This window comes from Sus scrofa, chromosome 14 (assembly GCF_054392235.1).
Source record: "Sus scrofa isolate SSC_HxYL_T2T_F1_AM1 chromosome 14, Sscrofa_HxYL_maternal_Yorkshire_Landrace_v2.0, whole genome shotgun sequence".
In the NCBI taxonomy this organism is placed as follows: domain Eukaryota; kingdom Metazoa; phylum Chordata; class Mammalia; order Artiodactyla; family Suidae; genus Sus; species Sus scrofa.
Genome location: NC_139396.1, coordinates 116133831 through 116149700, shown reverse-complemented (window position 1 = coordinate 116149700; position 15870 = coordinate 116133831). Strand labels below are relative to the sequence as shown.

General features: G+C 35.6%; 1 long non-coding RNA gene across 9 annotated transcripts in view; it reads left to right on the top strand.

Annotated features, from left to right (window-relative positions):
• The window catches only part of LOC146396954 (uncharacterized), a 545736-nt gene that overhangs the window by 124797 nt on the left and 405069 nt on the right, over positions 1-15870 (top strand). For 3 of the 9 annotated variants that reach the window (XR_014827591.1, XR_014827592.1, XR_014827590.1), the window contains exon 4: positions 10142-10211. The exons of the other annotated variants lie outside the window; for them this stretch is intronic. This is a non-coding gene — a long non-coding RNA (uncharacterized LOC146396954). The remainder of the gene's footprint in view (positions 1-10141; positions 10212-15870) is intronic. 9 annotated transcript variants of the gene reach the window in all.

The window sequence follows — 15870 nt, the reverse complement described above, 5'->3', positions numbered from 1 at the left end:
TGTGGTCTTCTGTCACTGGAGATCCTGACTCTCTTTTACCACACATGAGAATAAAGTGAAAGTTTCTCCCTTACATCTCCACTATGGAGTTTCAAGGAGGGGGAGCCCCATTTATGAATGTGCCCAAGACGAGGTAGAAGAGTGTGGCCTGCTGAAAAATTTATTGGACATTTCTTCAATGGTTCTGTCTTGTTGTTATACTGGCTCTGAAAACATTGGATGCTAAACTGCCTTGAGAAGAAAGTCCACAGGAAAAAATCCTCTCACTTCCAAAGCTTCCAAAGTACCTTTTAGTTTCCAGTGGAGTCCAAAGTAAGATCAGTAATAAAACTCTAAGCTGAAAGGTATTACAAAGTAAAAAAAAAAATTATATTTCTATTAAATCCAAAGTCCTTAAGATTTAAGAAATATCTACCAAAGTCCATTTTGTAGTAACTTAGCCAAAATTAGAAAAAAATCAATTAATTTTATAGAAAACATAAGCATTCAATACCTATTATATGAAAAGAGCTTTCTTGACGCTAAAAGGTTAAAAAGCCATAAGTCATACTTCCTGGCTCCAAAAAACCTAAGGTTCAGATAATGTACAAAATGCCATGTGTGTATATATATGTATAGAACTCTGATATAAAGTGGATGAGATAAATGTTATAAAAACACCACAGTTAAAATTCTAGTGGGATTCAGAGAAAGATGAGGTTATTCTGGCTAGAGAATTTCACTAAAAAGATGGTATTTATATTATGCTGTATGTAACAAATAGGTAGATGATAGACTGTGATGATGATGAGAGGAGTTTCAGATGGAGGGGGCTTAAAACACATTTCTTAGAGGTGAGGAAATATAGGTTGCATAGGGACATAAATAAGTAGTTAAGTTTGACTAGAACTTAGGGGGTAAGAATAAAAGTTGGAAGTATAAGATGTTAAAAAAGCATGAATTGCCAGGTTAGTGTGCTCAGCTCTTAATGTATAGGAAAAAAAGGATTCAACTGAAATTTTCTGTTCATATCATTGTTTTGTTTTTAATATGTCTAATGGAACAAAATATCTGCAATAAGAAGACAAATCTGGCAGTGGGGTTCAGAATGGATTGAAAGCCATGACTGGTGATAGAAAAATCTGTCAACAAAAACCCTTTAATAGTCTATGTGAATTAAAGAGGACCTAGAAAAGAAAATGGCAGTGGAAAGGCAAAATTAATAGCGATTTTAGCAGTATCAGAGAGAGATAAATTCGAGAATGATTTCAATCATGCAAACCTGCGTGATTGGTAAATAGGTGATGTTCTTATCTGAAATAGTGAAGTCATGATAAGAAATTAAGTTTTGTTTTATTTTTTCCACATAAATGAGAATATGTGTTTACTATTGCACATGTACGGGGGTTTTTTTTGTTTTTTGTTTTTTTTGTCTTTTTGTCTTTTCAGGGCTGCACTGTGGCATATGGAGGTTCCCAGGTGCTAGGGGTCTAATCAGAGCTGCAGCTGCAAGCCTACGCCACAGCCACAGCAACACCAGATCTGAGCCGAGTCTGTGACCTACACCACAGCTCACAGCAATGCCAGAACCTTAACCCACTGAGCGAGGCCAGGGACCGTACCTGTAACCTCATGGTTCCTAGTCTGATTTGTTTCTGCTGTGCCACAATGAGAAATCCCACATGTACAGTTTGAGTTGCATATGATTCTGAGCATTGAAGACATCCCTGGGCTATAGTGTGTGGTAAGGCTGGAATTCTCAGGAGAGGTCTTATTGAGCATGTGAACATTTTTTCATATGAAAAGAAGCTCTGAAGTCATGAGTGTATGAAACTGAATGAGTTTGAAAGTGATCTCCATGGGAGCAATATTAAGAAAAGGAAAAAAGACAAGGCAAGAAACTTAGAAAATCCCTATATTTAAGAAATGGCTGGATGTTGGCAGGCCCAAAATAGAATAAGAGAATTAAAAAAAAAATGAAACAGAAGAAAAACAGTGCTGAGTGTGTCTAGGAAGCACAGGAATTCAGCAAGGATCTGAACACAGTTACTTCTATATAAAAGATAGAAATGTTATTTTTGTTTGTTGGTTTGTGTTTTACTTTACAGTGAATTCTATTGGTATACTAGAGGGTTTCACAATATAATGAACCATGAATATATTTACATGCAAATATATTCAAGTTATCAACTTTGAAATGGCCTCTAGAGATTCTCTTAAATCATACATACATATATAAAACATGGTCTTTAAGTATATACATCTATACTGTTTACAAATATCAATATTGTCTTACCAAATATTTGTGTATTCTGCACAGTCATATCACCTGCAAGTAAAGATATATTTTATTTTTCTGTCTTCAGTATTTATATTTTCTTGCTGCTGCATTAGCTAGAAACTTCCAAACAATTGTGAACAGCAGTGAGATAGTGACCATATAAGCTCTCTTTCTACTTTGAAGGGGGATAGTCTAGTAAATACAGTTTGTTTAAAATTTTCTTTGAAAAGCCTTTATCATATTTTAGTAAACTTCCATCTATGTTTATTTTTGAAAGGCATTAGTTATTTAGATTCCTTTAATCTTAACAATCCTTAATTGGTATGTAATCTCTTAATATTACTTTATACAATGATGTGATATGATGAACGTTTGATACATTTTAGTATTCTTATTTTCTCCTTCATTCTCTCTCTCCTTTTTTTCTTTTTTTTTGGTCTTTTTAGGGCCACACCCGTGGTATATGGAGGTTCCCAGGCTAGGGATTGAATGGGAGCTGTAGCTGCCAGCCACAGCCACATGCCAGATCCGAGCCGCATCTGCAACCTACACCACAGCTCATGCCAGTGCTGTATCCTTAACCCACTGAGTAAGGCCAGGGATTGAATCTGCATCCTCATGGATGCCAGTCAGATTCATTTTCTCTGAGCCAAGATGGGAACTCCTCCCCTTAATTCTTTATACTACTCCCTTACTTAAGCAGGATCTGGATTATTCTATGCTTAACTCCTCAAATAAAAGAGCACAGAACAAAATGTGGAAATCAATAAAATCAATGCAATGCTCTCAGATTTTAATAATCCAAGCCTTGGAGTTCCTGTTGTGGTGCAACAGAAACAATTCTGACTAGGAATGATGAGATTTGTGGGTTCAATCCCTGGCCTCACTCACTAAGGATCCAGCGTTGCTGCGAGCTGTGGTGTAGGTCACAGACGCAGCTCAGATATGGCGTTGCTGTTGCTGTAGCATAGGCCAGCGATTCACCCCCTAAGGCGGAAATCTCCATGTGCTGTGGGTGTGGACCTAAAAAGCAAATAATAATAATAATTCAAGCCTTGAAGGATTCAGGGTATAAGGAGCAGATTGGGAAAAAAACAGATGAAGAGGCAATCTATCTCACTTCCATGTTAAATAAAACCTTTTAGGAATAAAGGAAATCATAAACATGTGAGGAACACAAAAAAAATTGTGTCTCCATATCTTGACTTGTCCCCATCCTTGGATCAGTTTGTTCATGTGTGTAAGGGGGAGGCTAAATTGCAGCAATACATTCCAGAACAGAGGATATCTATGTCTCTTCTGAGAAAAAAGATCTATGCATTTATTGAGGGAACTCATATTTCCCCTTTGTAGGAACTACAGGCACAGCATATGAGTGGTAGGTTAGTGTGGTAGGCAGTCTCTGATATGGCCCCCAGAGATCTGCAACATTGAGTGTTAGGCTCTGTACAATCCTGTCACTGAGTGTGGGCTGGACCTAGAAACTTTCTTTATTAAATAAAATATGAAATTCCTGAGACTAAGGCTTACATCTTGCCAGCTCTCTTCTTTCTCCTTTTTGGTGTTCTCACTTTGGAGGAAACAAACTTCCATGTTGTGATTAGTCTTATTGAGGAACCCACAAGGAAAGGGACTGGTCTCTAGTCAATGGCAAATGAGAGCTTGAGTGCTGCCAACAGCTATGTGAGATGGTTTAAGATAATTGCAGCCTTGTATGTTATCTTGCTTATAGCCTTGTGAGAGAGACTCTGAGCCAGAGAAACAGTTAAACCTGGACTCTGAATCCAATAGTGATATGATGTATATTTGTGGCTTTAATCCACCAAGTTTCAAGAAGATTTCGTTTTTTTACAAAGCAATAGAAAACTCATACAGATATCATTATGTAGAGTGCTTCTGTAGATGGATTTGAGATTGGCTCTCATCCCTATGCAGATGTAATAGAATGGTATCTTATTTACCTATGGATTGTACAGTCTTAAAAAGATGCATAAAATCTAATTTAGACCCAGAGTGATGAGTAAAGAGCAGTGGAAGCAACCAAATATTTTCTGTAACCTTGAGTGGCATGATATTTACTAAGAAAAAGCTGAAACCTTGGAGGCCTTGCAGTAGATAAAAAGGGATAAGTTAATTTGAAAAAAGAGTGAGTCCAAAGTGGTAAAATGCCTATTTTAAAGGATTCAGCCTTTCAGATAACAAAGGCTGGCTAGTGCTTCTGTGCCGTGGACATTACAGACACATAAAGTCCTCAAATACCCTACACTTTGTCCCCCAAGAAATTAGTGAGAGTTAAAGTAACTCTAAAAGGGAATGTACATCTCAAAATATAATTCAGGATGATTTCAAAGAAACAAATAAAGAAATAAATGTTGATATGCAAGTTACTTTTCATACACATACTAGAATCTGTTGGTTAAGATTCAAATTGCAATGATAAAATAATGCTTTTTTACTCCCATAATTTGTAAATAGAATAAACTATGTTGATAATTCCAAGATGTTGACTTAAATTTACTTTCTTCAAATAAATACTGTTTTGTCTTTATCTACTTTGAAAAATCATCTGTCAAAATAAGTGGGAATAAATTCCAAAACCAGTAATAACACAAATTTTAAAATCACCTTAATTAATTTTAACAGAGAAGACATAGGGCCCCTATTTAAAAATATATATTTTAATAAAAGTTTTATTAATTTACTTTTGAATTCACATGCTATTGTATTAAATAATACAGAGATCTTGCATGTCTTTTACTTAGTTTCTTCCCCATGTGACTTCTTACTACGGTATGATATTTCAATCAAGATATTGACCTTGATATAATCTACTGATTTTATTCAGATTTCCCCAGTTTTACTTGTATTTGTGTGTGTGTGTGTGTGTATGTGTGTGTGTATTGTATGTGTGGTATTTAGCTCTATAAACTTTTACCACCCGTATATGCAGTTACTGTATCTACCACCACACAGCCAAAATATTATAACAGTCCCATAACCATAAGTAGGTGGTGAAGACCAAAGAGGCTAGAAGTCCCAGATCAAGGAGTTGGCAGGTTTGATTTTTTCCTAAGGCCTCTCTCCTTGGCTCCCTCTACCCTCACATGATCCTTTCTTTGAGCATATCGATGCCTGGTGTCTGTTTGTGTGGCCACATTTCTTCTTATAAGGGCACTAGATAAGAATTGATTAGGATCTGCCCTAATGGCTTCATTTTAAGTTAATTACCTCTTATCTCCAAATAGAATCACAATCTGAGGTACTAGGGATTAGGGCTTCAACAGAGGAATCTGAGGGGACAAAATTCAGCCCATAACAGAGTCATTTAAAAAATGTTATAAAAATATTATATGAATAGAACCATACATGATATAACCTTTGGGGGTTTCTTATTTATTTATTTATTCAGCATAATTTCTTGGAGTTTCATCCAAGTTGTTGCATGTATCAGTAGTTTCTTTTATTGCTGAGAAATATTTAGATTTTTAACCATTTATTCTTTGAAGAACATTATCATTCCCATGTTTTAGATTATTGTGAATAAGACTGCTGTGGACATTTGTGTACAGGTTTTTTTGGGAATACAAATTTTTATTTCTCTGGGATAAATGCCCAAGAGAGAAATTTCAGCTTCATGTGGTAGTTGCACATTTAGTTTTATAAAAAAATCACCTAGTTTTTTTTTTCCTGAGTGACTGCATAACTTTACATTCCCACTAGTAAAATACAAATGATTCAGTTCCCCTGAATCCTTATTACAATTTGGTATTCCTACATTTTTTTTTAACTTTTTTGTCATTCTGATAAATGTACAGTGACATCCCCGTGTGGTTTTAATTTGCATTTCCTCAATGGCAAATGATGCTGAAAATCCTCTAACATGCTTATTTTTCATCTTTATTTCTTTCTAAGTAAGAGGTATGTTCGTGCCTTTTGCTCATTTTCTAATTGAAATTGATTTTTTTAAACTGATGAGTCTTGAGAGTTCTTTATATGTTCTAGATACAATATGGGCACATATTTCTCCAAGTCTGAAGCTTTTCTTTTCATCCTCTTTGTATGGTCTTTCCTGGTGTTGTCAAGGAAGTCCCTTTGAGCTGCTATTGGAATTCTGGATTGGATTGGAAATCCTAAAATGCTATCTGGGAGTTGCTGTTGTGGTGCAGTGGAAACAAACCTGACTAGTATCTATGAGGATGCGGGTTTGATCCCTGGCCTTGCTCAGTGGGTTGGAGATCCGGCATTGCCAGTGAGCTGTGGTGTAGGTCCCAGATGCAGCTCAGATCCCATGTTGTTGTGGCTGTAGTGCAGGCTTGCAGCTGTAGCTCTGATTCGACCCCTAGCTTGGAAACTTCCTTATTCATACCTGTGGTCCTAAAAAGCAAAACAAAACAAAAAACAAAACAAACAAAAAATGCTATCTGTGTTTGAAGTATGACAAATTATCAAGGTCTACAAAGATCTGGTCAAATACCATAATGTAGCAGTTACACTGTAGATTTAGGAATTATAGATTATGGAAATAATCTTTCTGTTTTCTGAAGATGTTCAGATAAAAAATGTAATCTGTTAATTTATAATAGCAACAGCTAATATTTGTTGTGAATTTGCAGTTTCTAAATATAGCTTTACATGAATTTATACCTATGATCCTTTGGTATGTTATGTAGCTATTCATTATTTATTTTATCCATTTTATAGAAGTGTAAATTGATACTTAGAATGATTAACTTTCCTAAACCTTGAATATTATCACCGGAATATAAGGGATTTAGGGAAACCAAGAAACTACAAGGATTATTTTTCTGTTAGAACTATAAATACATTTTAAAATTATTTTTACTTTTTTCATCATAGCTGGTTTAAAATGTTCTGTCAGTTTTTTACTGTACAGCAAGTTGACCCAATCACATATACATTCTTTTAACTGGCCGGGTAAAATTTAGTCTCTAATATTTGAAATTTTAGAAGTTAATGGGATATTTAACAGATGCTGGATATTTACTTGTATGCATGTAAGCATGTGGATTTCTTTTATCATGTGCATAAACTATATTTTGGTTTCATTACACAAGTTACATATATTTTTAGAATTATTATTCCTGTAGTCATTCTTTCTCTATTTTACTGGACACACAGAACTACAAGAATGGTCCTTAAATATTCCTTGGTAATAGACTCCTTTAAAAATATTATTAATCCATAATCATAAAATTATGGATACCCTCAGTTCTACCTCACATGCATATACAATCACAGTTTTACATGTGCTGATACAATTTCAGATGGTCTCTTGGTTCTCTAATGCTACCTGTAGGTTAAATATCTCCGTTTCCTTTTCTAGCTTTTATTGATGAAGTTAAGAAGCTGAAGTTATCAAACTTGAACATTCCCCACTAAACCTGATGTGGATAAAGTTATGAAAATTCTAAATTCCTTATTTGGTTAACTGATGTTCTAAAGTGACCTTGGCAGTCAAGAGTTGACAGTAATTGTTTCACTAAGTGATAATATTATAACCTTTATTTTTTAGACTTTAATACATGTACTTTCTGCAGTATTTACGTGAATGGGAAAATGATAATATGTATGACCAAAACCCTTTCAATGTTTAAGCAAAAGTGACTCTTACTACCAAAAATGTTTTTATTTTATTTTTTTTTTGTTTTGTTTTTTTAGGCCCACAAGCATGGCATATGGAGGTTCACAGGCTAGGGGGTTCAGTTGGAGCTGTTGCCACTGGCCTTCACCACAGCCACAGCAACTCGGGATCCGAGCCGCGTCTGTGACCTTCACCACAGCTTATGGCAACGTTGGATCCTTAACCCATTGAGTGAGGCCAAGGATTGAACCCTCAGCCTCATGGATGCTAGTCAGGTTCGTTAACTGCTGAGGCATGATGGGAACTCCAAAAATATTTTTAAGCAGAACTATCATGGCTCCTGTCTTTGGGGATGCTGATCATACCATATACCAATAGAAGAGAAAGATGGCTCAAGGACATACGACTAAGCTTTATGCAGGTATTCTTGAGATCAGTAGGGAAGTAGGCTGCTGGTACTTTTAAAAATCTATTGAAAGGAAAAAAGCATTACTCCTTCAAAATCAATTTTGAAAGGCACTATACCAAAACCCTCATATTTGTTCTGAAGTAAGACAGATTCTCAATGTCTGTTAGTACTCAGCCAAATTCTATAATGTAGCAATTATAATCTGCCTCTAAATAGAACCTATAAAGAAGAATCGGATGTCTAATATGGTATTGAATACAACAGTGTGGGGTACAAAAGAGAAAGGTAATTAATCCAGTTCAGATCAGAACTGTATGGTTGAAGGTGATCATGAAATCAGTGGTGAAGAGGAACTGAAAACTGATGCCAAAATTTACTACATACCCTTGATAAGTCAGTATAAAATAGGTCATGTTTTTAATGATATATTATCATCACCATGCTCTCCATATTATTTTCCTATATTCTCAAAATCCCAAATTAAGGAATTATTTTACGTACTGTCATGTCACCATGGTATCTAGTGTCCAAATATGGCAAAATTAGATAAGCAGCCTTCTTTGTGGAATTCTCTCTCAACAAGATTTGATTCTCTCTGCTTCACTATACTTTAAAGCCTATCTCTGCTTTGTGTTCAGTGTTATATATAGTACATATTTCTCTTTGGTCATACTATGCTTTTATCATACAAAATTGCTAGGTGTTAAGACACAAAAACATTTTCAACTTTTCTATGAGTATATGTTTTGTAGAAACATGCATGAAAACACATATATAATTATGTTTTTTAGTCCTTGACCTAGAGAAATATGTGCTAATTTTATTCTGCCAATTATAAGTATGCTATTATTTACTATAATTATGCCAACCAGCTCTCAAACATGTATCACAGAACCAATTTTTTAAATTAGAATCCTACATTGAATAAACAGAAAAAAACAATTAACAATGACAAAAGCAAAGCAGAAAAAAAATTCTACATTATGAATCTTGAAAGGATCAAGACATAAATATTTTAACTTTCTAAGAGAAATGGTCTTAAAGTCAAAGTTATTTTAATGGTCTTATTTTATTTAAAATAACTTCCCTCAGAATTTATTTTTATCTTTCAAAAGTTACCCATCTCTCAAAAAAATTCTTGTATTTGCATCATGGCATATTTTGGCCAGATTAATGTTTTTAGAAGCTGCAAGATTTCAACTCTTTATATCAAGTAGGGCCCGATAGTGGAAAATCCAATCGAGTTTCAGTGAAGTAATCAAGTTCTATTGCTGTTGTGGTTTCAACATATTCACAGGTGCACAATTATTCCAACTGACTCTAATATGCATGAGGGAAAAAACCCTCACATTTGGTACCAGTATATTGGTTGTTAATCAAAACAGAGGTGTATTTTTGTAGGCCTCTTAAAAATTCAATTTACAGTTATTTCCTGGTTAAACTTACTGCTGAAAATAGTGTAATAATATCAGTAAATGCCGCTTTCCCTAATATCAGAGTCTTAGGTATTTTGATTTGCATTATTTTAAATTCAAAATAAAATACGTGTCTTTTTGTACAATGCTTGAACAGATCCACTCAGGGTTACATATTTTACAGCCAGATGGCTTAAATAGTCCGACTGTCTCCCTTCTGAGATTGAGAATCTGCTTCTTGTATTACTATATAAATGGATTCTTTACAGATTGAAAGTATTATAACTAAGAATTTTAACAATAGCCTAACAATAATGAAAACAATTACAATAAGAGAAAAATATTTAATTTTTATTATCCAGGGACTATTCTAAGCACTGCACTAATGGCAATTTATTACTAATTTAATTATCACAGTTCTGTAATATAATTAATTATATATTGTTATTTTACAGATGAGAAAACTGAGGTACGGAGTCAAAATAATTTGTCACAAAGCAGACAGCTCATAAGAAGGAGAACTAGGTATTAAATCTAGGCAATCTGTACTTATTCTCAAATAAAATGTATTTGTTGAGCACCTTTTATCCAATGAGTAGTAATTCCATATTACTCTGATATACACTGCTGTCAATTATAATTTGAGTCATTATATTCGTAAGAAATTTTCAAGAAAATATAGTAACAGAAATAGGCTAGCAAATCTCCTTTGACATCAAATGTGAAACTCATTCTGATTTCAGAAATTTTAAAATATTTTAGTCAATATAAGTGCAAATTATTTTTATGTATCATATTATTTAGTGGAAAAGTGTGACAGAAAATATGTTCCACTTGCTATTTGAAAAGTGGAGATTTTTTTGTGTGTGTGTTTTTAGGTGCTCACCTTGGCATATGGAGATTCCCAGTCTGTGGGTCGAACTGGAGCTTTAGCCTCTGGCCTACACCACAGCCACAGCAATGCCAGACCTGAGCTGTGTCTGCAGCCTATGCCACAGCTCAACTACACCACTGCTCACAGCAACGCCAGATCCTTAACCCACTGAGTGAGGCCAAGGATCAAACCTGTATCCTCATGGATACTAGTCAGATTCATTTCCACTGAGCCACGAGGGAAACTCCAAAGAATGTAGATTTTTAAAGAGGGAGAGGAAAGAGAAGAAGGAAGAGAAAAATATTGAGAAGGAAGCTTCATTGAGATCATTTTGTAATGTATGGGAATATCAACTCAGTACTTTGTGCACCAGGAACTAAAATAGTGTTATAGGTCAATTATACTCAAAAACAAGCAAACAAACAGACAAAAACTCAGAGAAAAATACCAGATTTGTGATTACCAGAGGTGGGAGATGGGAAATGGGGACTTGGATGAAGGTGGTCAAAAGATACAAAATTCCAGTTATAAGATTATCAGGGGTGTAAAATACAACATGAGGTATATAATTAACACTGCTGTATGTTATACATGAAAGTTGTTAAGGGGGTAAATCCTCAGAGTTCTTATCACAAGAACTTTTTCTTTAATTTTGCATCTATATGAGATGATGGATATTCACTAAATTTACTGTAGTAATCATTTCATGATGAATGATAAGTCAAATCATTATGCTACATGTCTTAAACTTATATAGTGCTGGATGTCAGTTATATCTCAATGAATCTTGAAGGAATAAAAAGAGAGAAAAGAAAGCTTCACATTACTAGAGATCTTCCATTCAGTTAATGGGCTATTGTTGCAGAACTAGGCGGCAATAATGTCATTACACCATATATTTCAGATCAAGAACAAGCAGCAGTGATAACACTAACATAATTTGGGGCTATGTGGTAAGAAATGGAAAACTGTAATAAAAACAAACTCCTTGGAGATACTCTTAACACAACTAAATGAAATATTAGATTTCTAAATTTTATTTTATTGTCCTTAAGATCTTTTCTTAAAAATAAAATTAAACCAATACTTTCCTGTGAATTCCGTAGGCTTTCTAATATACCACTCTAGAGAACAAAGTTTTTGCTGTGGAATCCTAACTTCTAGGTCTAAGCTTAGTGCAAAGGTACATTCTTTATTTGGATGATTAGTACTCAGAGTATGTGCATCTGTTGATTTACTGTATTCAATATCTATTTCTCCTTCTTCTGTCAGGAGCAACTGTAGCATCAACTTTTCCTCAACACACACACACACACACACACACACACACACACACACACACACACACACACACATTTCTTTAGGGGAACTGCTTCTCCTCGTTATATTTCATGTCATTCTGGTAGGGCTTCTAATCACAGTGTTGTAGGGATTGGCCATTATAAATGGTCCCAAGTATTGAGCTTATGACACAGACTAAACTGATCAGATTCCTGTTCTCAGGGCTTATGTGCCCTATATTGGGAAACAAAGAGTTTCTCTTCTCTGAAATTGCTAAACTTACTAATGAAAACTTGAGTTGACTACGGCCATTTTAACCCTCCTCCCAATTCACCTAGAGTTTAGGAACCTACATATAGAGTTATGGAAACAGAAAAAACATTATATATTGCCATTAATCCTAGTTGTTCTGAGTTACATGAATTAATAAAATTCCATTTTTGTCTCAATTGGGTTTCTGCAGCTTTTGAATAATGAGAAAAAGGAGAAGGAGAAGATCTGAATTCCAATTACAGGTGTTTATAACTTCACTGGATAATAATGGTATTTTAATGACTTTTCACATTAGTTTGCTGCCCAACATGCAGTAGGACAAAACAATAATAGCATTTGGGAAATATATAAGATTCAAATTTAAAAGTGCAACAAAAATGAACTCTATGAATTAACTCTCAATGTAACAAAATAGAAGAGTTAACTACCACTTATTTACCCTCAGTTTTGTATATTTTATTCCCACAAAGCCAATATTCCATAAATCCTGGGAAATCTCTGACAGCTTCTACCACTCTGCCAACAATGGAAATGAAGTGAAATGGACTGTATACTGATCTATCTTTAACCTCTGTTTGCAACATTACTCAAGGAGTGCATGTTTAAGTAGAACACCTCACTAACTGGAGTTCCCGTCGTGGCACAGTGGTTAACGAATCCGACTAGGAGCCATGAGGTTGCGGGTTCGATCCCTGCCCTTGCTCAGTGGGTTAACGATCCGGTGTTGCCGTGAGCTGTGGTGTAGGTTGCAGACGCGGCTCAGATCCTGCGTTGCTGTGGCTCTGGCGTAGGCCGGTGGCTACAGCTCTGATTCGACCCCTAGCCTGGGAACCTCCATATGCCACGGGAGCGGCCCAAGAAATAGCAAAAAGACAAAAAAGACAAAAAACAAAAAAAAAAGAACACCTCACTACTTATTCAAAGATGTGGGATTGGAAAAAGCTCATGTGGTCTTGGAGCCATTCTCTCTGGAACACCTTTGAATATAATATCCAGACCTAGTCAGACATGTCTTCAAAAAAAACTCAAAAAGAAACTTAGAAGTTTGTATTACTCAACTCTCACTCCAGACCTTTTCAATCTTTGGGGAGCACATTGAGGCATGTGCATTTTGATAAAGTTCACTAATTCTGATGTTAATTCCTGATTGAAAACAATGTGAGGCATACATTGGTTTTCTCTGTCCATGTGACTCAGAAAATACTATGCTCTAAGGTTAGGGGCTCTTTGCAATTGGCTTTGGGTCTAGCGAATGCAGACACTCAATAAGTTTTTGTGTAATAAATAAATCAAGCTGATTTGAGGGGGGTTTTTTTTGTCTTTTTTTTTTTTTTAAGGCCACATTAGTGGCATATGGAGGTTCCCAGGCTAAGGGGTTCAATTGGAGCTGTTGCCACTGGCCTACACCAGAGCCACAGCAACGCCAGGTCCGAACCGCATCTGCGGCCTACACCACAGCTCACGGCAACACCGGATCCTTAACTCACTGAGCAAGGCCAGGTATCAAACCCGCAACCTCATGGTTCCTAGTTGGATTTGTTTCCACTGCACCACGATGGGAACTTCTGATTTGAGTTCTTTATTAAGAACTTTATACAGAAAAAGTTCTTTATTATACTTTATACAGAAAAAGTATAGTCATTACTATACTTTATACAAAAAGTTCTTTATTATACTTTATACAGAAAAAGTATAGTCATTACTCTCAAGACATATAGGAATACTTTTCTCTAAAATATAACTATAATGGACATTAATTTGTTTTATTTGTGTAAAAATAATCCTCTTCTAATTACACAAACTCCACCTCACTTAACACACATATAATTTGTTTTTGCCTTTTGTTTTTTTTTAGGGCCACACCCCCCGACCACACCACATATGGAGGTTTCCAGGCTGGGGTTTGAATTGGAGCTACAGCTGCTGGCCTACGCCACAGACACAGCAATGCAGGATCTGAGCCACATCTGTGACCTACAGCACAGTTCACAGCAACGCCAGATCCCTAACCCACTGAGAAAGGCCAGAGATTGAACCCGCAAAGTCATGGTTCCTAGTTGGATTCCTTTCCCTTGCACCACAATGGGAACTCCAGACATATATAATTTTTAACTTGAGCAGAAAAGCAAAATATTGCACAGTTGGGTGTTTAATTTTCCAGCACCAATTTCCCCTTAATCATCCTTAGTTTCTTCAAGTAAGCACCATTCTCCCACTCTCTATCTATATCTTTGGCTTAGAAATAGTATAACTTTATAAATCCAAGGATGAACACTTGATGATGACCCTGGCAAACTAGAATTTTCTCAACTCCTGAACATAGTGATTGGTTCTTAAATGAGCATGTAACTCAAATCATCTCAATACGAATAAGCTTTCCACTTTTTGCTACTACCATTAGTAAAGAAAGGTTTACTAGTATAATGTAAGCCTGGCATTACTTGTGACCTGTTTGTCATCTTAATAAATGAGGTTACTTGAGAAGAATGAAAGTCATACAGAGAAAAGGGCAGAAAGCTAATGGGAAAGGAGGAAGGGAAAGTGGGGAGAGAGAGAGAGGGAGAGAATGAGAATCCATGTGCTAATGTGCTAATGACTTTGTTGAGTTTGGATCCAAAGGTGTCCCACCAGACCACTTCCTCTGTGCTTCTCAGTAATATGGTTAAATCATTTTGTTGGTTTAAGTAAAGTTGAGCCAAGATTTTGTGATTTGCAGCAACAAAAATTCTACCTAAAACAGATAGACCAGGTGCTTTAAGATTAAGATTGAAACAACATAAAGAGGATTAAGTGGTTAGACTGGGTCTAGGAGGGGCTCAGGATGTCTCTCTCACTCTCCATTTCTTTCTGTTTTGAGATCTGGAAATAGTCACAAATCCTTAAATAAGGAAAATGTGCATGTGTATATGCAGACACAGTGTCTGAATTTCCTTCACAGAAAGAAAAGTATTACACTCAGAAAATTTCAAATTAGTACCTGGTGAGGAATGGGGTGGGGAGAGTTATTGGCTTAACACTTAATTTACCAGAGTCTCCAAAGAAGATGACTTTATCATTCAAACTGAGACACTTGAGAGTCACAGAACACACTAATAATGATGACAGCAGGTATAAATCAGGACTATTCCAAGGAAATCAAGACATATTTGTTTTAAATAAAAGGAGTGAAATTGCAGAGGGAAAACAATTTTTTTTTTTAGTTCAAGTCTCAATTTAAATATTTTCTGTCAATTTTATGTGATATCTAACAAATCTCTTTAGCACTTAAATTTGTTTTATTTTTAAAAATCGGTTAATTATTTTATTGCAAATGATTGTTTCAAAACTCATGTTATAATGGACATGTATGCAGTTACAAACTACCAAGTTTTCTTTTTGTCTTATTGAAGTTCAATTTTCATAGAGGAAAAGGATCAGAAAGACATTATAAGAGCTGAAATGAGATAGAAAAGAAGGTCAAAAGGATGAAAGTGGCCAAGAGTGTTTGTCTACACCTAGCATTGAAGTTTTATTTATTGTCTGATGGAGGTGGTGGTAGTGGTGGTGGGGTGATGGGGGCGGTGTTCAGCAGAATAATTTCTTTAAGGCTAAGGGCACCCTCTGGAGGAAACAGAGGTGCATTAGCACAATTTGGCACAGGTTCTACGAGTCTGTAAAAGAGCAATTTTGTAAGCATTTCCATCAGGAGAATTGATCATTGAGGATCTGGCAGCCTGCCCAGCACATTATCCAGAGTAAACTTTGGCCCTACTCTGA